The following is a 23366-nucleotide window of genomic DNA, read 5'->3' as shown; positions in this document are numbered from 1 at the left end:
TGGGACTTCTGTCTGGGCCGTGGCCCCTCAGCCTCCTAGACTTGGGTGCTCTGGATGAGCTTATGGGAGAGCACACCTCCCATAAGAGCCTTGAGAGTCCCACAGTCACTCTCCAGTCAGTCCTAAATCCTGCCACTTAGAGCAGGAGCAATGGACTCCATCTCTCTGGATGTCAGTTTCTTCTTCTGCAAAATGGGACTAGTGATAGCAGCCTTTCGGGGCCGTTATATCTTACAGGACAGGGCTTTTCAAACAGTGCAGCAGTGTAGCCAGCACAGCATGACTGCCTGTGTCCCCTTTTCTGGAGGGCTCTCAAGGCCTCGAGAGCCTCCCTGAAAAGTGCTCAGGCTGCTCAGTGAGGCAGGGGGAGGTGGGGGGGGGGCTTCAGGGGGAGGTACGGGGAGAGGTTACACATGGCACATCCGTCTAGCTGTGACCATTTCTCTGATTCTGACATGGTCTTGGGGGGTTGGTCAAAGACAAGGAGGAGGAGGAGAAAAACCCCTCTTGTTTTCCGTGGAAAACTGAATTTCTGCAGTAGAGTCATTTCACTTTCTTTTTAGCAAGATGCCTTTTGCTCATTTGTTGATTCATCCACAAGTCTCTGCATGGCCTCAACCACCTGCCAGATGGGGCAAGGGACACCCTAACAGGGCATGCGGGGACCCTGCCTTTAGAGAGCCCAGCATGGAACCACTAATTGTGATTTGGGGTGAGAAGTGACATTTCCTGCAGGGCTGCTTGGAAAGTGGCACCAAAGTGAGCCAGTTAGAAAGCATAGAGGTAGTAGACCCCAGTCTTCAAAGAAAGGAAAGCATAAAATACCCAAGAAGAAAAGAAGGTACTGGCCTATAAATTAAATAAAATCTCAACTTTTTTTCACAAAATCATTAGAAAGTACCTCTGGAAAAAATAAACACGGGGGCATGGCCTAGAAAAAGTCAGTTGTTGGTAAAAAAAAAAAATAAGCCTTTGGCTCAATGGACAGAATAGAGAGCCCAGAAAGGGCCATAAGTGAGCACAGCACTCAGAATTAGAGGTGAAAAGACAAAAAGATTCCTAGCATGCTCTCAAGGCAACCAGCTAGCTATTTGCAGAAGAAACACAAAATAAAACCAAACAAAACTGGATCTATAACTCAGTCCTGGTGCCAAAATAAATTTCTAGGTGATTAAAAAAAAAAAAGAGCATGAAGCCATGAAGATATTAGAAGAAAAACCATGAGGAAATTTTTATATTGTATCAAGCTGGAGACTGCATCCTTAAGTGTAAAACAAATCCAGAAGTCACGGTGGAAAATAATTAAAGACCCTGTGGGGGAAAACCACAATAATCAAGGCCAAAGGGTGATCGCAAACTGAGAAAAATGTCTCAATGTATGTCTGACGGGTAGAGGGTTCCTAGCACTGTGTAGAAAGAGCTTATAATTGAAGTGAAGACAAGTCGTCAGTAGAAAAAGGGGCAGGCAACTTATGAACAGACAGTTTGCACAAGACAAAAGGCAGGGTATCGTCAGTTTAGGAAGAGCATAGTCCCCAGAAGTCAAGAGATGCTCATTAAAGAATCAAAATGTACCTTGGCGGGGGCGGGGGGTGGGGTGGGGGGGAGGCTGTTTTGAAAAATGAGAGGACTTGGAGAGATGAGGAAAGGATTCCAGGGATACTTGAGCACTCTTCATGGGCTGTGAATTGATACACATTTTCTGGAGTGGGTGGTGGGTTTAACGATAGGCACCCATGTTTTCAAATGCATATACCTTCAACTCAGCAGTCCTCTTCGGAACAGGAGTCCTAAGGAAACTATCGAAAAGTGCCTGGAATGGTGTGTGGAAATAGACAGCAGAGCACGTTGGTTAAGAGTGAGGCATCAGAGGTCAGAGAAACCTGGTTGTAAGCTGTGCAACCTTCAAAAAGTTACTGAACCTTCCTGAGGATCAGAGAGCTCATCTATAAAGCGGGCATAATAATAATATCACCTTCATAAGTCTCCGTTGTGAGCCTCTGTCAAGATAATACTTACAAAACTCTGAACAGAAGCTTGTGCCCTTAGTAAGCACTGAATAAATGTTAGCTCTTTTACTATTGCCAATAAGGCTGTGTCTCATGGTATTGTTTAAGATAGTGAATAATAGGAAACAACTTAATTGGTCATCAGTAGGGAAATACTGGTTAATAAGTGAAGGAACACAGAGATGTAGCCAATTGGAGACCTTTATTTATGAGGGTATCATTGACATATTAGTGGATGACTTTTGTTTTTAAAAAGGTATCAGAAAGAGGGGTGCCTGGGTGGCTCAGTCAGTTAGGCGTCTGACTCTTGATTTTGGCTCAGGTCATGATCTCATGATTTGTGAGATTGAGCCCTGTGTCTGATTGGAATTCTCTCTCTCTGCGTCTCCCCTGTGTGCACTTGCGCTCACTCTCTCTCTCTCAAAATGAATAAATAAACATTTTTAAAATGTTTAAAAAATAAAATAAAATAATAAAGGGATCAAAAAGAATATGGAAGTTATGTATGTTCCAAAAGTCGTAAAAGTACACATGGGTGTATCTAGGAAAGTATAGTCAGTTCTTGTTATTCACAGTGATTCTGTTCTATGAAGTTCCCACAAACACTGGATTAGTGATCGCTGAGCCATTGCTCTTAGGAGGAATACAGCATTAGGTTCCTATGAGCCTCTGGTCACAACATTCCTGTCAACTGATCAATACATAATGTTATTTTATGCGTATCTCTGTCAAAAACACCTTATTTAGTAGATATTGCTGATTCATTAGCACTGAGCTCATGGCCAACAGTAATGTAACTCATGCCTGAAGGCAGCTTATCTAACACATGTGTTTTCTCTGTTAAGACACATCACAGCGGAATCACCAACAAAAAGCATAAAAATGCAACAACAAAAAATTGGCACTAAAGAGACCGTTAAAAGGACACTTGTTTACACATGAGAGCTGCAAGAAGGCGGCATACTGTTTCTTGACGCCGCTGGGAAGATACATTCCGGGAGGCTCACATTTTTCACTGCTCTGCTCACGTCTGCACAAATGGCCACAAAAGTACCATGAGTATTGATTTGGGGGGTTACAAGTAGAGTTTAGAAAGTAGGTGAATTTGCAAATACAGACTCGGAATAATGAGGTGCGGCTGTATCGAGAAAGGTGGTTGTGTCAGTGGTCGTTACCTAAAGGTCCGCATTTTCCCCTTCCTCCTTGTACTTTGACTTTTTTATAGTGGACGAGTAAAATAAGCCAAAGCAATACGTTTTCATTTTAATTTTCGGGAGAACAATTTGTTGCCCGTGGTATTCCATCGTCAAGATAAAAGCCAAACTTGTTGAGATAGTGAAAACAGCTATGGCTTTAATCCGTTGCTTATGATGCACCACACAGACTTCTAAGCCCTTTACATATAGTAATCCATGTACTTGTACTTGTGCTTGTACCACAAGGGGTAGGTACTATGAATGTTTTCACTTTACAGGTGAGAAAGTGGAGGCAGAGAGAGGTCAGATAACTTGCCCAGGGTCCCAGTTAATAAGGTTTTTTTTTTTTATGTTTTATTTATTTTTGAGGGAGAGTGAGCGTGAGCAGGGGAGGGGCAGAGCGAGAGAGGGGAACAGAGGATCCGAAGTAGGCTCTGTGCTGATGCCATCAAGCTCGATATGGGGCTCGAACTCACAAACCGTAAGATCATGACCTGAGCCAAAGTTGGACGTTCAACCAGCTGAGCCACCCGGTGCCCCAAGGTCCCAGTTAATAAGAGGCAGAGTCTAGATTGGAACCCAGATAGTCGAGCTCCAGAGGCCATATTTTCACCCCCAATGCTGGCTGGCACTGGGTTACAGAGATGTCTGGGAGCATGTGACCAGATCTTTGTCTCCAGGGGCCTCCAGTCTAGATCGTTTGCATCCCTAACATCGGGGGTTCATGCCCGGCCTCCCCAGCCCAGCCTGAGGGCTTAGAGAAGGTGGCACTAGGCAGCGCTTCACAGTCCCCTTCCTTTCTTAACCCCTTACAGGCACATCCTCCCTCCCAGCAGAGGATTCCACCCCCTACCACACCCAACCGCACCCCTGTTCTCGAGCCTGCCGTGCCTTCTCCCACTTTGGGGCCTTCTGCCCATCCCCCAAGGCTTAGCTCAAAAGTCACCTTCTTTCTCAAGCCATCAGGAGGAATAGAAGCAAGGACTCCTTCTCCTGGTTGCCCTTCTATTCTTGAACTGTACGACCCTTGTCTCTACTCACACACTGCCCCCCTCCCCCCCATCCACCCGCCTCCAACGATCTGGTCTCGGAGATCTTTGGATCCCTAGCACCCAGCGTGTTCCTCACACATCTGATCTATCAGCACAAGTGTGCGGAATGAGTAGGTAAACAAACAGATGGAAATACCGAAGATGATGAGATCCCCAAAGATCTAGGCAAGCCGGATTGTAGCGCGGCTGTTGTCGAAGGCTCTGGAAGGTTCTGGAGGGCGGAGCTGTCTGGCCAGGAGCCTCTGTGACCACAGAATCGGGAGGCAGAGTCGACAAGGCTGCAAGACCAACATGAGCCAGGGTGTTGTTTCTGTGGCTTCTGAAAACCCCCCACCCCAGTGGGAAAGACTAAGAAAGGTCCCATTCAGTTTCTCTTGGCATTTCCAAGGGAAAAGATGGGGTTTGGATTGGCTGGGCCAGGGACATCTTTTCTAAAATAGCTTCATGCATATTCAACTGCTCCCTGAAATAGTTGAGTGGCTATTTTAAGCAGCTTCTACTCAGATGCGCACGCATAATGGCATCTACCTTGAGCGTGTAAACCAGTAAGAAGCAAAGAAAAGGGTACAGGAGGACAATGTTAGGAGGCTTTTGATGGATTCCTACCACCCCTCCCCCACCCCTTAATGTGTTTTCTTCTCAGGGACTCTCTAGCATGAAATTGAAAGTCATGGTTACTATGACAACTCACTAGAGGAGTTTTCCCATCCAGTGACCTCACCCACCCAGATCTCAGAAAACACAACTGAGCCCGGGCAGCAGCAACTTGAGGCTCAGTAACAGAAGTCCCGAACAGAAGTCAGTTCGTCTACTCCGGAGAGAGCTCCTCAGGGCCCACCTCTTCATGCTTTACACACACTTCTAACAGCTTCCAGCCGATTGGAAGTAGAGGCCGGGGTGGGGGGGAAGGAAGGGAGAGGTGGGACCCAGCCGCAGGGGGGTGAGGTTACAACAGACAATCGGCTGTAAGGGGGAAAAGAGAACGCCTCCACGAAGGAAATAGTTATTGACAAATACGCACTGAAACGTCAACGTACCCTGTGCCGCTTGCTGGGGAAATAAAGAGAAATAAGGCACAGATCGTCAAAGGAATATAAAAATGAGTGATTTTAAGTGTACTTATCTAAGCATTATCTAACCCCTCCCCCAAAAAAGATTCAAAAAAGAAGTTGGAAATACAATGTAGTAAGTAAGTGCCACCGTTGGTGAGGTTGTGGTGAGGTGAGGACCCAGGACTCCCAAAGGAAGGAGACAGGTCTGCCGGCGAGGTGAGGCTGGGCGGAGCGATGTGAGCTTCCTTGAGGGACAAGCAGGTGGGAGCCTCTGTTCCAGGTGGCAAGCTCAGCGGAGGTGGGAAAGAGCAGACCCTCCCGGGGGATGCCCAGCGCGGGGTGGGGGGCTGGAGCATGGCACCAAGGAGGAGGTGAAACACTTGACAGAAGGCGGGCGAGGCCACACAGCCACATCGCTGGGGCTGTGGACAGGCTCTGCTCCATCAGCAGAACTCTCTGGGGCTACTTCACATTTGGTCAGAGACCCCTACCCGCCTCGTCACATCTGAAGGCCTCCCTTTTGCTATAAACATCAAACAACGATCGGAAGAAAATGAGATTGTGTTAAACACTTTCCAGCGAGAGGGGTGGCTGTGAGAAGGAGTTAGAAGTTCGTTTCAGCTTCGCAGACGAGGTATCTCTCAGGAAAAGGAAATGAACGGGCGGGCGAGGAAGCCCTGGGTCTCAGCAGGAGGGCTGTGACGGGCGGGGAGGGAACGACATGGGAGCAGCCGGCTCAGCTCTACGTCAAGTGGAAAGGATTGCTCACTTTTACGGGTCTGGATTTACAGTCACACTATTGCCCAGCCATCACCCAGAAAAGGTCCTGTTTTGTTTTGTTCCGGGCCCCCCGCAGAAAGACAGGAAAGTGTGTGATACCTTTTAGAAAGATGGTCGCTCGGATGATTTGGATGAGAGCCACAGATGAGGCTCCAGGAGGTAAGCTTGGACCCTCTGCCGGACACCTGGCAGGCAGCGCCTGCCCTCCCGTTTCTTCTGAGCTGGCTTCTGTGAAGCCCGCAGGAGCGCTCAGCAAGAATCTTGGGGCCCAGAGGTGGCTGCATCTATTTGTCCTGTCTTTTCCTTGTCCCTCCATCTGCTTGCAGCCCCTTTATTCTCCATTTGTCCATCCAGTCATTCATTCATTCATTCATTCATTCATTCGGTCAATCAGAGCTACAGACGGGGGAGTAATTGGCACAGAGAATGGTTTCTTTGCTCAACTTTCAGGGATCCGTGACACCCTGAAATTAAAAGAAAATGAACACATCCTCTGTGTTTGTCTTCTGAAGAGACTATGCATCGTCTTTCAACAGTTTCTCAAAGGGGCGGTGGCCCAAAAAAAGGTTAAGAACCACTGATAGAGATAGGAATTATTGTACTTTATTTTAAAACAAATGATTTTAGGGTCGCCTGGGTGGCTTGGTCAGTTAAGCATTCAACTTCAGCTCAGGTCATGATCTCACGGTTCACAAGTTCAAGCCCCGCTTGAACTGTCAGGTTCTGTGCTGACAGCTCAGAGCCTGGAGCCTGCTTCAGATTCTGTGTCTCCCTCTCTCTCTGCCCCTCCTCCACTCATGCTGTCTCTTTCTCTCTCTCTAAAATAAGTAAAAACATTAAAAAAACTTTTAAACAAGGAATTTCAGCTTTTGATAGACAAGCAAGGTGAAGGAGTGCTGAGTGAATTTCCCAGTTCTCTGCAGAGCTGTCTCAGATGATGAAGTGGCCCTGGGGACTCTACCAGGGTCCCCAGCTTTGCTGTACACCTAATGTGCGTGCACAGTGCAGCTGAGCTGGGCCCAGAGGCTTCCTGAGCATCAGGGGAGGACAAGATCTCCAACCTAAGACTCGTCTCTGTTTCTCTCTCTTCCCGACCACAGTCTTTCTGCAAGGCCCCTTTCCAGCCAACACTTGGCAGAAAGTGAGGAGGCCCTTCTGGTTTGGATAGATTTAGAAAGCTGGAAGAAATCTGAGAAAGGAGAAAGCATATGAGCTGGAGTTGCAGAGCTCCGGGTATTGAATAAGGACTTGAAGGAAACGAGAAGCTGAAGTTTATTGATTAGTTATAAGAGTCAGGTTATAGTCCTTATCTGGAAAACGTCCACTGGCTTTCTGTCTCTGAGTAAAAGCCAGAGGTCTTATAAATGCCTTCAGAGCCCCAGTGATGTGGCCGCAAATGACTTCTTATATATCCTACGTCCTCTGGCCTCCTAACTGTTCCTCAAACTCTGGCCTCAGGGCCTTTGCACTTGCTGTTTCCTCTGCAAAGAAAAATATACACATGATTCACTCTTTCGCTTCCTTCAGGTTTTACTTAAATATCTCCTTCTCTGTGAAGCCCTCTCTGGCCCCTATTTAAAATGGCAAGGGTACCTGGGAGGCTCAGTCAGTTGAGTGTCTGACTGGCTCAGGTCATAACCTCATGGCTTGTGGTTTTGAGGCTTGCATTGGCTCTCTGCTGTCTGCACAGGGCCCGCTCCAGATCTTCTATCCCCCTCTCCCTCTCTGCCCCTCTCCTGCCCACTCTTTCTCTTTCAAAAACAAATAAACATAGGGGCACCTGGGTGGCTCAGTTGTTAAGCGTCTGACTTTGGCTCAGGTCATGATCTCACAGTTTGTGAGTTCAAGCCCCACATCGGGCTCAGTGCTGACAGCTTGGAGCCTGGAACCTGCTTCTGATTCTATGTCTCCTTCTCTCTCTGTCCCTCCCCAGCTTGTGCTCTGTCTCTGTCTTTCAAAAATAAATAAAAGTAAAAAAAAATTTTTTAAACAAATAAACATAAATAAAATAAAATCAAAATAAAACAGCAAAACCTCCTGCTGCCACTACCCTATCTCCTGCTTTGCTCTTCTTGATGGCCTTCCTCACCATCTAACATGACCTTGTCTATCATTATTCCCAGTGCCTGAGACAGTGCTTGGCCTGTCGTCGATGCTAAATTAATATTTGTGGGATGAATGAATCTACACTTCTCATGCAGTGAGCTAGCAATTTTAATGTACTATAATCTGCTGATCCCGTAATAACTCTACAGGGTGAGTTTGAGTTTCCCTTCGTCAGATAAGAACCAGAGACTCATCAGCTAGAACCACTTCCTGGGTTCTGGGGTCACAGATACCCTTGCTGTCTTTTTGGTTCCCACCCTTCTCCTGCAAGGCTTTGACACTGCCTTTACCGGGGCTCCTCGAGTCAGGCGAGAGGCCCGGTTTGTACATGATCCGGCCGTGTCCGGGTCGGACAGGGTTTGACATGTCCTGAAAGCACAAACCACATATGCTCAACAGAAGCAAAATACAGATGAAAAGGAAACAATTTTATGGGGCTTTTGATGGATTCCTACTCCTCGTCGCCACCCACAATATATCATTTTTTAAATTTATTTCTGAGAGAGAGAGAGGCAGCATGAGCAGGGGAGGGTCAGAGAGAGAGGGAGACACAGAATCCAAAACAGGCTCCAGGCTCTGAGCTGGCTGTCAGCACAGAGCCCGATGTGGGGCTCGAACCCACGAGCTGTGAGATCATGACCTGAGCTGAAGTCGGACTCTTAACCAACAGAGCCACCCAGGTGCCCCACAATATATCTTAAACACCAGCTCACTTATCTGGAAGAAATCACTGACATGAGGGATTTGCTGTTTGAAAATTGAGCCCAAAACCCCAAAGTAAGCCCAGAAGGCATCAGATGGCCGCAGCGTGAGGCAACCTCAGTGTACATAAGCCAGTTCATTTGCTTGTAGTAGAGCCCATCGGGTGGTCCTCTGCCCATGTCCTTCACTCTCACACACAACTCTAGTACACGCCCAGCCTGTGGGAGTCGGGGGTTTGTGAGGACGGCCAGACAGGACACGGGCTGTGTGGATGGGGATAGAAACATGCTACGACCCCACCCCCCACCAACAGGTGCTCTGATTACTGAGAACCATGAAGACGGCTATACACAGAATGTTCCTTTAGGGAACTTACAATCCAGCAAGAGAAACAGGTGAAAAACAATGAAATTTAAGTGTATTCATTTATTCAAACCCTCACCTAGACCAACAAGGATTCGAGCGAGAGACTGGGAATATGATACAGTAATATTCTGCGGTTGAGGTGGGAACGCGGCCTCTCCAAGGGGGGGTTGGCCTCTTCTTCCTGGGGAGTTGGGGGGGTTCTCTGAGGAGGTGGTGCTGGAACTAGGAACAGGGGAGGCAGCTGGTCTCCAGCAGGCAGTAACCAGCAGGAGGCCCTTGCAGCTGGCGTGTGGGGCAGGCGACTATGCATCTATACTAGGGGCTGTGAGTGGGTCCTTTGCTTTGAGGAACTTCCAGTCCAACTAAGCAGACTTGTACCCTCCCTCCTCGCTCTCAGAGGCCTGTTCTCAGAATATGGAAAGCCCCAGGCTAACGGGCCCATGGCATTTCCTGTGGTGACAGGCAGACGTTGCTATGGGCTTGGTCTTCCCGGACCCCAACTTCAGGATCGCGGGCCCTGGTGGTTCCAGTCACAGGGGTGATACCTGGCAGCACCTGGCATACAGACGGCACAGTACAGTGCACAGAGCTCCACAGCACCCCCACCACTTCATTCCCCCACCCCACCCCAGGAAGGCTGGCGAGGGCCAGTTTTCCAGTGTGCTCACACGATCACAGAGGCACAGAGACTCCAAATCACACTCCCAGGAAGTGGCAGAGACAGTTCTGGGACCCAAGCAGAGGAGCCAGAAGCCCTGCCCACACAAGCACACAGCTGCCTGAAGGGCCGACACGGGCAGAGGACTCCCCAACGGCAAAAGAAGGTGCTACAGCGGTGGCAAAATGCAGGGGCTCTGCCATCGGACGGAGCCAGGTTCAAATCCTGCCTCTGCTGGAAGCCAGCTGTGCACCCTCCCCCCGTCCCCCTCTTGAGCTCCAGGTGTCTCGCCTGCTAAGGGAGAATGGTCGTCCTACTTTGCAGGCTTGTCATCAGAGTCCAGTGAGGGGATACGTGCACATGTACCCAGCAAAGTAAGTGACCACCGGAGCCCGGTTTGTGGCAGGCTTTAGCTGTAGCATTTCATCCAGTTCTTCAAGCGCCCTACAGACCAGATCCCATCACCTCGTTTTACAGCCTTACAAGGGAACCAGCTTAGCCAAAGCACCCCCCTCCCGCCACCAGCAGATGCTGGAAGCTGAAAACTGGCTCCAGAGCCCCATTTATTAAAGGCTGCAATTACACACCTTGCCTCAAACCTTGTGTGAACCTTTGGCCCACACGGACTTGGCCACTTGCCAAATTTGTGGAGGTGACCCCCGCTGACCCACGGGAGGGAAGCACCAGGGCACTGGAGGGAGTCCCTGGAGACCCTGGACAGGCCAAGTGAGCTTGACCCCGGAGGAAATGGTCAGCAGCTGTGGCCTTGGGAAGGAGGGGCTGAGAGGTCACGGGCATCAGGCAGAGCCTCATGGCCAAGGTGGCTGGTGGCTTTGGACGCACAGAGTGGTGACCTGGAATCCAGCGGGCTGGGCTTCCCTTTCCCACTTCCTTCCTGTGCCGACTGTCTCGCTGAGTCACCTCCAGGAAGTGGGGGTGGTGAGGTGGAGAGTGAGGAGCCCTGGGTCCTCCCTTGCCCTCACCCTCGCCTCGCCGCGTGACCCTCAGTCAACCACTTCCCCTTGCCGGGGCTCAGTTTCCACATCTGTCACACAAGAGGTCCGACTAGATCTCCCAGGTCAGACAGAAGAGAGAACTTCCTGGAAGACAGCCTAGGACAAAGGGCCACCCAGCTGGTCATCAGTTAGGGATTTAAGGGGCACTGGGCCCTGTAGAAACACCCCTGCGTTCCCACCACTTGCTGGACGTGTGCTTGAGTCCTGAGTGTCACCACCAGGGGGGTGGGACCAGGAGGGCAGCACAGGGCAGTCCCTCCAGTGCTGGGATGGTGGTGGTCCCAGGGGCAGCAGCCACAGAGGACCTGCCTGCTGGTCCTCAGGTTCTTCAAACTTAGCTCTGTCTTCTGCCAGCCTCCTTCCATCCCTGTTTCTGAGTTTCTACCGAGCCCTGGGACCTGGCAAGGGTCTGAGTGGGTCCTGAGCTCAGGGCTCTCAGTGCACGTATACAGTCCTGTGCGAAAACACCCAGCCACCGCGGGCCTCTCTCAGCTCCCCGCGGTGTCCGCTCGGAGCTCCGGGCCATGCGTTAGCCCTTCCAGTCACCAGACCCAGGAGAAGCTGCTTCGGCCATCCAAAGTTCCAAAGCTGTTTACAAGACTTCTCCCTCGGGACAGCGTCTTCTGACGTCAACATGAACTCGTTTCTGCGAGTGTCAGTCCTAGTGTATTACAGCCCCGGCTCTGAGATATAAGGACGTCTGTGGCTAGGAGGGGTTCCAGGGAGCCGAGAAGAGTGTGTTCCAGGTCCCAGGGGCCGCCTAGGTAAATGACGCAGGGGGTAGGTCCTCTGTCTGTGCCTCCTGCCACTCTAAGGATGGTGGGATTACAGGGGAAGGGGCAGCATCGGTGCGTGCAGCTGGATCAGCGTGCGTCCCAAGCGCCTCCTGATTGGCCTTGCCCCCTGTGCCAGCCTCAAAGTGCAAGTTTCCTGCTGTACCTCGAGCTTCAGCCTCACCACTTGGCTGGTGCAGTTCCCCATCTTGCTGTATCGTTTCGTGTTTCTGTGTCTTTAATTGGACCACCACTTCCTCTCCTCTCTCCTCCTATCTCCAGTTTCATCCTTCTCGTAAACTCTCATCTGAGACCCCATTTAATGTCACCTCCAAGATGTCTCCCCCAACCTGTCCAGACTCCCTGGACATCAATTTCCTCTCTGCCCCCGCCTCGTGGCTCTTTGGGTATATGTCTGCACTGCTCCTTGAGCACCAGGGCTGTGCCTTGGTGGTATTTGTCTCAGGCTGGGCCCAAGGCTTAGAAGGTGGTGGATTCATTTCGGAGGAAAAGACTATCCCCAAGCCTGTTACCAGGGTTCAGAGGCAGCATGATGGTGGAGAGAGACCTGGTCAAGTGCGATCGAATCCCTGGCTCTGCCACAAACAGATCGTCCATCCTTAAGTCCCCAGCTGGGCTTCGAGTCCCCTCTGAACAATGGATTAATTTCTCAGGTCTTTCAAATGCTGACATTTTGGGATGTTTCTGGGAAGTCCATAAGACTGCTTTTGCACACCTCCCCAGGTCACCAACCACAGAGCTTTCGGTAGGACTCTTCCTTTAATTCACTGACCCGTTTCATCAACCCTCCCAGAGTCCATTCAGGACCAGTCTGATCCAGGTGCTGGGGGCACAGAGGACAATCAGGCTTAGCCCCTTGCCTAGAGAGGCTGTAGCCCAGTTGGGAAGACAGACACATCGACAGAAGCATGGTGAGCACAGAGTGCTCTGGGAGCCAGGTGGAGGCAGCCCTCAGCAGGCCGTGGTGGTGTCAGAGGGGACATGCTGTTGGGAGAGGGCCTGAGGGACCCAGGGCGGCATGACTCACAGGAAGCACAAGCATATAAGCCATTGGAAGCGGCCGATGGCATAACAGAAGCTGTGGCCTCAGCTGCTCCGCTGTGCTGGGGCGTGTAACTATGTGTGCCTCGGTATGTCTGTGTGTGACAGGGAGAGAGAGTGTACATACAGGGGCTGTGAGGTGAGAGGGCCCCAGCTGACCTAGTATATCCCCAAGGCCCTTGGGAAAGAGCTTTCCAATTAAAGTCCTGGCTGGTGGGGGCTGGGCTTCCTCGATTATGTAATAGCCAGGAAATGTCATCTGGGCGAGCCTGAGAGGGAGGACAGATGTGTCTGAGCCGTGCTCCATTCCCAGAGGTGAGCTGGGAGCAGATCTGTAAACGAACCAATTTGCAGAGAGTCAGAGAGAACATCCAAGCCAGAGCAGCCAGTCTGTTCTAGGAGGGGCCGGTATAGCGGTTGCAGAGCTGTGGCAATGGGACCCATGTGCAGCTGGACCCAAGGTCCCTCTCTCAGCTCCTCCCTCCCTTGGGTCCCACCAGCCAGCTAGAGCACCTGCCCATCCTGTGATGGCGGGCTCCGGGGATGGGTGGGTGGGGACGGGCCAACTCAGCACTGTGCTGTACCCATGAAAGAATACAGCGCAAGGGTGCCCTGTGTCCCGTAGCCCCCAAACCACCCCCAAAGCCAGATGGGCAAGAGGCCTGAAGCTGTGTGAGCACTGGCTGAACACTTGCATACCGCTTGCTGGGGAGAGAGCACAGCCCACTTTAGTTCAACTGTGAGTTGCCCCTGCGCCCCCCAAGAAATATCTCTTGGAGCCTACTGATGAAACACACATCAGTTCTCAGCTTGTGGGTGATGAGAAGGGCTTTTGAATAAAACAGACTTTAAGCATTGTTTTCCTCATCTGTAAAATGGGGATAATACAGGTACCACTCCCAGGATTGGGTTGCGAGGATTAAATACAGGTGAAATGTATAGCCTGGAGCTTGGCACACAGCAAATGCTTAATGATTACTGGCTCGGATTATATCTATAAAGGACTTCCACGAGCTTGTCGTTTTTGGCTTAGACTCCGTATGCTGTTTTAAAAGGCTTAGGGCACACGACAGGGGGTAAGCAGCTAGCATGAGAACAGGGTGGCACAAGGCCATTTCTGGGCAAAAGGCGAGTTGTAGCTTCAGCACCAGCAGAAAAGACACCCCCTTCTCCAGGCTGGGACAGAGACGGCTGGGCACTCAGCTCAAGGAGAAGCAGGTGGAATAAGGCCTTGGGTCTGTAGGTGCAGCCGGGCCAAGCTGGGCTCTGCGACGAGGCTAAGAACCTGGAAGTCACATCTCTGGGTGCAGCTCAGTGCCTCCGGTCCTTCCCACTGCTCTGGCCCTCCAGTGACACCCTCCTGGGGTTGGAGTTCAATGGAAGGGAATTTGAGCATGAGGTGAAGGCCTGAGTAACCTGTCACTGTGGATGTGTTCGATATTGAGGGGACCTGGGGGTCTCAGCAGCCTGGCCAGAGAGGTGACCATGTCCAGCCTCAGACTTGCCCCCCAACCTGGCCCGCAGAGAAATGACGGTGTCTTAGCTGTGGCTGTCTGGACCTCTGTGTATGTTTTGCATGTGACAGCCAGCATCTCTTAGGAGGGGCCTCAGTGGTCCTGGCCCGTCTCTATGGCCTGGCCTTCCTTTATGGCAGGATCCAGGCATGGCTGCCGTGGGCATGAGGCACAGGGCCCAGCCCACGGAGAGAGTGCTCTGTGAAGTCAGGCAGGGGCTAGACTCTCAGTGAAGTGAGCTGGTCCTGAAGTTCGAATGAGGGACAGCGGAGACATGCCCCATCCCCCACGGGCGCTACAATGAGACCATGGCAGGGGAGCAGAGGCAAAGCCCAGGGCTCCCATGCGGCATGTGATTTAGAGTGAGAAAATGGATTCCAGCCCTAGATGGAGCTGAGTTTCCCACATCCTCCCAGGCCTGGGCAGGACGAGCTCAGCGAGAAGCAGGGCTGAACCTTCAGGCGCTGAGCCCGGAGGCTGGAGCTGAGTGGGGCTGGGGTTAAGGAGTCTGCCCGATGCCTGTGGAGCCCCAGCTACACGTCACTACCCGTGGGCTGGCCGGCTCCCTTCCATGCACACCTTCTCCCAGCCCCTTCCCAAATGCTCGCAGCTGGTCTCTGGACCACCAGGGTGAGAGAGACCAGCTGCTTCCGCTGCAGGTACAGGCAGAAAAGCCCCTGTGCGCCCAGCTGGGGGGACAGGCTCTGACCTTTCTGGGTTCGACAGCAGCGACGGTGCTGTGTGGAATGAGTGTGGGGCTTGGGTTCTGACAGACGAGTCCAAATCAGGCTCTGCCTCGCCCTGCTCTGTGACCCTGGGCATGGGTAGCTTCTGCCCCCCTCATCCACTAAATGAGGTGGGGTTCCAGGAGGCAGAAGGTAGCTCTAGAATCTACCTGAATGGGTTGCATGCGAAAGGGATTTGCGAGTGGCTTGGGGGAGTTGAAAAAAAATGGAAGAAAGAACACTATTCAGGCAGCCTCCTTGACAAGGATCTTTAATATTCCAAGTGCTCAGTTACAGCATGAGCTCTCCTAAGCCGGATCCCTGTGGTCCATCCCTGGTGGGGCGCCTTTCCCCTGGGCCACACTGCAAACACCTAACCCCATGCCTGGAAACACCACTCCCCCCCACCCCCCCCACCCCCATTGTTGTTAGGTCTCTGTCTGGATTGACAGACCCTGATCCCATGAATCCATCTCCCCCGGGAAATCTGGCCATGGCAGTGGGGAGCGGGGAGCAGGAAGCAGACTCTAGGATGCGCTGGCTCAGAAGCACGATGCCCCCACCTCTACCTACCTCATCTTTGAGATTAGGGGTGGGCCCTTGGCTGGAGGGCTGACACAGTGTGAGCAAGCACTAAGCCTGGCGTCTGTCCGGGGCCTCGAAGGGGTGGGGCAGTAGTCACAGCCACTGTCACCAAGAGAATTGGTATGCTCAGGCCCCTGGGGGTCTCCACGGGGGTGAGGGGTGGCTCAGATGGGTGGGGGATGGGTGGGAGACAGTGGTCTCGCTGCGACTGCCCACTGCCTGCTGTGCGGTTGTGGCCCCAGGGAAGAGGTGAGTGGGTGGAGAGTAGCAGGAGCAGGGGGCCACCCTGGGAAGAGGAAATGGACAAGGCCACATCTCTAGGGCCGCAGGAATTCCAAGCCCCTGGCCTAGAGCAGCTCAGCTAATTACAGTTTCCCCTAGTTGGTGGGAATGAGGCTCCTAGGAGAATGCCAGCCTTGCCAGGGACAGGCTAAGGAGGGCGAGGTGGAGCTGGGGGTTGGGGGGCTCCGGTGTCTGGCTGCCTGGTGCGTTGTCACAATCAGGCCCCCTTGCAGGGCCGCCAGCTCGGCCTCTCTGGAGCACAGCGTCCAGGTCCCAGTGGCCCAGGAGTGCAGCAGACACAGATGCCTGCCAGGAACAGGCTGTGGGGATCGCAGCGAGTAAACAACAGAGGAGAATCGCCTTGCAAACCACACTCAATGGAAATCTCCCCCACAGCCACATCGCAGAACGCAACCAAAATATTTATTCTGAGCAGCAGTTTTCAGAATTGCTCTTTGGAAGGCAATGCGAGACTGTCCAACTTCCCAGGCAGCCCGGCACGGAGGGGCGCGCCCTGCCCTCTCACCCCAGTAAAACCAGATCCCATTAGAGGGAGACTCAGGTCAAGTTCAGCCTTTGCGGAGTCCTGGCCTATCCTTTCAACACGGTCCAGGAGAGACTAGAAGCGTCTGAGGCCCATCTGGAAACCATAAACGGGCTCCTTGCCTCAGCGGAGCTGCCATCCCTGCAGACACACCTAACTGCCCTGCGTGTGGGAAAGCAGACCCGTCAGCCAGCCTCTTGTCACTGCGGGATTGGAAGCCAACGGCCAACGTCACGTAGTAACCAGATGCTGAACCCTAGCAGGGAGACTCTCACACACTTCTCTCCTTTTGTGCCCACGGCCCACATGAATCCTTCAAAATAAGACCCAGAGACTGTCTTTCTAGAAGGGACTTCTAGATTGGACAGGCTTAGCTGATGTTTATTAAGGCTTTCCTAGCCAGGAACACTGCTAGGCTCTTTTGCTTGTTTTGTCTCGTGATTCCTCATGGCAGCCTTTCAGTTAGACATCACACCCCATTTTATAGAGAAGGAAAGGTAAGCCCAGAGAAGTTAAGAAACCAGCTCAACGTCGCACAGCTAGTATGTGGCAGAGCCTAGATTAGAGCTCAGGTCTTTAACACCCCATTCTAGTGTTCCTTACCGTCACGCTCTAGTGCATTTCTCTATCTTTGGCTTGGCACGAGGATTAGATGGGAGGGCACTCGAGGCATGGTAGAGTAATCCAGGGCTCCCGCACATGCTTATTTTCATGACAGCTGTCTTTCCAAGAGATTGTTTATTTCGTACTACAGGATGACTTTGGTCCTGGATGTAGCAGGCAGCATTTTTTCAAATGCAAGGGACAGAAACTGAATTCTTCTTGTTTTTAAAAAACAAAAAGAGAGAGTGGGGGAGGGGGGAGTCTGAGTTTTGTCATATGGGCTCATTTTCCTGGGATGGATGAATGGGTAGACTTTAGGCATGGCTAGATACAGGAAGGGGTGTCATCAGATCGTCAGACTCTTATTTTCCCTGCATGTTTCGGTTTTGCACTATTTTGTGTTGACCTTGGTCTCATCTGCTTCCCTTGGGCTTCTTCTGCCGCACAACAGGACACAGTGGCTGTAGGGTGTGGAGAAGAAGGACCACAGCCCCCGATGGCTCCCGGCCTCCTCCGTCCCAGCTGGTAACCTCAGAGAGAAAAGCAGTCTTTCCTCCCAGCTGTCAGAACGAGAGGAATCCTAGGGAGGGCCTTGATGGACCCGACATAGGTCACACGACAGCTCCTGGCCCAGTGGACTGTTGTGTTTGGCCGAAACGGTGGCCATAGGCAGGGTGATGGGGTCCTGTGATGGAAGCCCTGCCAGAATGGGGATTGGAGTTGGGGGAGACAGCCCCCTGACGAACTCTTAAAGGGAAAGGGAGAACAACTAGACAGACAGAAAGCAGTGCCGCCCACTCTCTGGGACGGGAAGAAAGAGCTGAGTCAATAATAAATCAACATGTACGCCATCCTCTACTGGCACATCCTTTCAAACTTACAGATTCAGAAACTGAGGCTCAGAGGCCTTATGTGACCTTGGCATGCTCTCACAATGACTTCCTGGGACACCCGTGGCTGGAGTCTGTTCCCCTTTCTTCCACCTCACTAGGGTGGATATTGGGGTCACAGTGATCCTCCCAGCCATCTTCTCTCCCACCCCAGGCTTCTTATGGGGTTCTGGGGAAAACCTGGGGGCCAGCAGCGACCGTGACAGGGGAATCTGGGGTGAGGACAACATACGTGTCACCCTAATCGTGGAGCTTGTGTTTCAGTGAGGGAGCTAGTACTCAGACAAACACATTACACGGGTAAAAAGAAGTTAGAAATGTTGATACTTTGGGGTCTCTAAAGATGAAGTATGTGGTATGCAGAGAATGTATATAGGTGTAGAGTGTGCAGAGAGTGTATACAGGTATACAGAGAGTATACAGAGTGTATACAGAGAATATGAAGAGTGTGTATACAGATTTAATCAGGGGCCAGGGAAAGCTTTCTTGAGGAGATGATGTGCAAAGTGAAATAGAAAGTTTGGAGAGGAGTAACTAGGTAAAGAGGGGACGTACAGAAAAAGCAGTCCCAGCAAGGGAAACAGCGTGTGCAAAGGCACTGAGGTAAAGGAGGCTGAAAGAATACCCCTGTGCCTCAGATGGAGTGATGGGTGGATGAGGCAGGTGGGGCCACTGAAGGAGGCCATGGAGACCACTAAAAGAAACTTGGTCTTTGTCGCAAGAGCAGAAGAAATTCATTGAGAAGATTTAAGCGGGAAAGCCTGGGGCTCGTGAGTAGCTGGATGAAAGGCTAGAGTAGAGACTGTTTGGGGTGCTCATGAGGGAACAGGGATGCCCATGGGAGGGTGGGTTCTGTAAATGAGAAGCCAACAGAAGCCTCACAGGGTCTCCTACCCAGAGGCTCATACCCAGAACTGCAAGAATTCTGTGTACAGAGGCTGAGACCCATGGAGGGGGAGGTCTCTGTTCCAATCATGTGGGTTTTATTTATCAGCCCCTCAGGGCTCTTCATCCATGGGCATCCACTGGGATTCCCTGAAAGGTCTGTGTAATTATCAGTGTTTTCCCAACATATTTGACCATGAGAAAGGCTATGGGCAAAGGCACTCCTCGGAGGTGCTTGAAAAGGGACTGGTTCTGATCCCAGTATAAAGCCTCTATACTAGTGCCTGTGGCCAGCCCGGCCCAGGATGTGACTACACACAAGTTAACAGGCCGTTACAAGATCCCCGTCAATGATCAGATCCACCAGAAGCTTTCTGGAGAGGTCCTGGGTACGGGACAGGGAGAAAGCTCCCGCCCTCTCTGTCCCCATTCAGATACCTTTGTTCCTTTCCTCTCTGGTTCCTGCCCTGAGAATTCCATGGCCTCCAAATATCCCAGCCTCAAAATCAGCATCCCAAGAGTCCTGGACAGGCTGTAAGCATGCGTCCCATTGAACAAGATAGTGTCACCAGAATAAATAACATCAGTGTGAAGGCCTTCGCTCCTGTCTGGGAAACAGCAGCACGCAGAAGCAATGGGAACGCCTCCTTCCTCCGCCCATTGATTTGTTTAATGATCATTTAACAAACATCAGGCCCTGGACTGGCCTCGGGGGACAGACTCGGTGCCAGTCCTCCTGACACTGGGCTGGGCTTATGTCTGGGTGGCACTTAATTCTGCTGACAAGCCTGCTTCTGGTTAAGCCAGGGCCACCTTTGGTGGGGGCAGGGAGGGGGTGCCTGATGTCAGAGGGGCCTGGTTCCGAACGCAGCGTGTGCTCCTGGGAATGTGGCCTGTGCTCTCTGCAGGTGGATTTCCTTCTCTGCAGACAACCAGTAACACTACCCCTCAGGCTCTGTCAGGGGTCAGGGAGGTACCACACCTCTGGCACCCAGCATGTTCTCGCCTCCTCTCTTCCCCAGTAGGATTTGACCAGGCAATTTCTGATAGTTTAACTTTTACCAAACTAAGCATTATATATCCGCTCCCCCAACTCAGCGCCACGTACAGTTTAGAGTCACAACCAAACCTGATTTATTTGTATGTAGGGAGTCCTCAGAAACACCCTGCAAGACAAACCTTCCAATTTGAGGAGCTAACATAGCCTTTATTTATTTATTTATTTATTTATTTATTTATTTTAATGTTCAGTTAAACTGGATACGGGCTCATGTTTTAGATTTGCTCCAAGCGGTGAGGTATAGTGGGAGCAGCCCTGGGTGAGTGAGTGACAAGGACATCCAGGCTGTGGTCTGGTTCTTTGCCTGCTGGCTACCCAGAGCACCCAGCCCTCTGAGCCTCAGTTTCCCCTCCTGGGAAGTGGGAGTGACAACTCTTCCTTCCCAAGGCTGCCAGAAGGATTGAGGGAGAGACAGAAGCAATTAGGGACAGAAAGCACTGCACCTGAAATGTCTGCCTCCCCGAAGCCTCTCAGCATGTCACCCCCCCCCCCCATCTCCTTCCACCTGCAACCACCCTCTGGCTTCTGGGAGACCCCAGCCAGTCCTGACCCAGCTGTTTGCCTCCCAGTTGTCCTGTGGTTAGAGCACCAGGCCTGCTGTTCTGGGAAGTCTCTGTCTCAGGCTGGGTCCCCAGGGAGGGCGCTGAGCCCTGTTTGGTGTGGAGAGAGGACGGGCTGGGGAGGAGAGGGTGGAGGAGGGCCAGCCTGGGGGAAGTCGGGTGAGCGCTGTGTCGTGTTTTTCAAATAGCTCCATGTCCACAAAGCTAGAAACGCGGTCTGGCCTTACATATTTTATATGTGTATGTGTTCCCAGTACATTTCCTTCTAATTTTTAAAACCATACGTAACGTCAGGGACATTTAATCCATATGGTTCTGATTCCTTAACACTTAAATCATCCAAATGTTTTGTGGGATCTATTTGCAAATCTCTTTACATAAGCTTTTAACTCTTTCTTTCTCTAGGGCATCAAGGTAGAGCAAGGGGTCTCTGCCCCTCCAGGTTTCCCTTACCCACCAAAATTGGCCAGAGGTCTCGACCCCTTCTGCTCTGGACACCAGCTGTCCGGGACCTGGGGGGAGCTTGATGAGAGAGGAAGAAAGACAGACTAGGGTCAACCCCCACCCCCACCACTTCCTGGCTGTGTGACCAAACTCTTGATTCCTCACCTGTAAAAAAGGGATAACTGATAAACAACAGGGTGTTAGAGGAAGGAATTAGGCAAGGAGATATAGCCACCCCATAGCCCAGAGGACTTGTCTTCCACAAAGGGAAACTTCCTGTGCGCCGCAGGGTAGTGCCAAGGTAGGAAGAGGCTGTGGTGGACAGCAGGGTCCTTCTTGAGGAATCTTAACAGGGCATCACCAGGTGGAGAAGTTGAGTCAGAGAAGTGAAAAGGGATCCTGCCTGTGGGACTGATGACTGGGGCAAGAATGGAGCAGTGACCACAGTGGCCAGAAGGGCAGGGGGTGAATGGCCTGGTGTCAGGGGATGCGGAGCCCAGGGCTCAGGTGGGAGTCTAGGAGGGGGTGGCTCCCCAGCTCAGCCTGTGGAAGAGGACCCCGCAGGACCAGGCAGGCCATGGAGGGAGGGGACAAGGAAGGTGGCCCTCCCAGACCTGGAAGCTACCCATACTTACCTGTCGGAGCACATGCTCCAAAGCCCCTAGCAGGCTCTCCCACCCGCAAGTGTAAGCCCGACCCTTTAGCCCAGAGTCAGGGCCCAACAACCCCAACACACACACAGACACCGCCGCCCCCCCCTTTCTCCTCCCTCCATCTCTCCCTTCGGGCCATTCCCAAACATCCAGTGCTCTTTCAGGCTTTCGTTTCTTCACCTTTCCTCTGCCTCAGTGGCCTTTTCCATGGATAAAAACACCTACCCAGTCTTCCAAGTCCAACTCAAAAGTCGCCTGCTCTGAGTGGCCTTTCTGGGAAGACTTGTGAACAGTGGACCCTTCCTGTGTGCTTTCCTAGGCTTGGTCTTCCTGGGCTCTACTGATCTGGGGTGAATCTTCAGGACCTGTGCTGAGGGCTGGACACGTGGGGCTGGCTAGGAGGCATTCCTATCCAAGTGGCCCTCCTGTTCTGCGGAGGCCCACCCACATGTGGTCCGGCAGCTTTGGGGGAAGGCAGGAGGGAAACCAAAGATGGCGCCCACGGGAACCCATGGTTGGACTTGAGACTGGAGGCCAGTAAGGGGGATGCAGATGTCTTGATGTGGCACGGCTCTGTGGGGCGTCCCCGTGGCAGGGGCCCATAGGGCCCTCTCTGTTCTGGACACCACCCGTGTCTGTGCCCATAGAACAGGATTTGTTTCTCTGGCAACTGCAGACAGAGTGAATCCCAGACAGAGCTGAGTCTCCGGGACGGGAGAGCAGATGCCCAGTCTAAAATTAGGCTGCTGACTGCAACTTCATCTAGGCTGCGGGAACTGATCTGCTTTTTATACCTGCCGTCATGTAGCAGAGGCGAGGAGGTGGGGGGGGTCCTGTCTCCCTGCAGAGGCTGCGCTGTGATGGGACAGCCAGCCCGCGGTCCAGCACTCTACAGTCCACCTGCAGTGCTTTCCTGCCCTTTCTCCAGTTGCTGCCTACCAAACTCCTGAGAGCCCTGCCCCCGCCCAGCTCTCAAGAGCTGGGTCTTTCTGACTTTGGCATGAAGGCTTCCCCTAGAAGGTTAAATAACTGTCCAGTACCTCACCCCCACCAGTGAGGGTCCAAGCAGATCTGGAGCCCAGCTCCAAATCCAGCCAGCAAGAAGACAGGCCCCCAGGAATGCGACAGATAGAAGTTAGGGGCCATCTGATAGAAGCCGAGGAAGGTGGTAGTCAAGGAAGATCTCTTCCTGCCTCTTCCTGGTCTACCATTTCCTCCTGCACTCGGTGTCCTCGGACTGTCATCACTTGCCCACACTAGGCCCTGCTTCCTGAGAAAGACATGTGCCCTTGAGGCCCGCTGCAGGGGCCAAGCCCACCGCCAGGCCCCTTCACTCCTTTCTCCCTATACAGTTCTCACCATGGCCCACAAGGCCCCAAGTAACACAAAAAGTGTTCTCACCTCAGGGCCTTTGCTCTGGCTCTCCTCTTCTGTAAGGGTCCTCCCCCAATATCTGCATGACCCGATCCTTCACCTGCTTCTGGCCCTTGCTCACATGCCGCCTTCCCAGCAGAGCTCACTCTAACCACCCTATTTAAGTGTGTGCCCCGCCTCCCACCCCTGTGCTCCTGAGCCCCTCCCTCCGTTCTTCCGGCGCTTTCTGAAGCACATACTTCCGACTAACGCTCTTTAGAATTCACTTATTTATTCTGTTTCTTGTTTATTGTGTGCCTCTTCCCTCAAGAATGTAAGGTCCATGGGATTATTGTCCATTTTGTCCACTAACGTATTACTCTAGGTCTCCAGGACAGGACCTGGCCTATAGTGCACTCACTGAACGTTTGCTAGAGAATGCGTGTGTTGGGGCCAGGTGGAGGCACCTGGGCCCAGGGCAGCACCCTTCCTCAGG

This window comes from Hyaena hyaena, unplaced genomic scaffold, assembly GCF_003009895.1.
Source record: "Hyaena hyaena isolate Hyena2069 unplaced genomic scaffold, ASM300989v1 scaffold_144, whole genome shotgun sequence".
In the NCBI taxonomy this organism is placed as follows: Eukaryota; Metazoa; Chordata; class Mammalia; order Carnivora; family Hyaenidae; genus Hyaena; species Hyaena hyaena.
Note: the sequence above shows the minus strand (reverse complement) of the source record.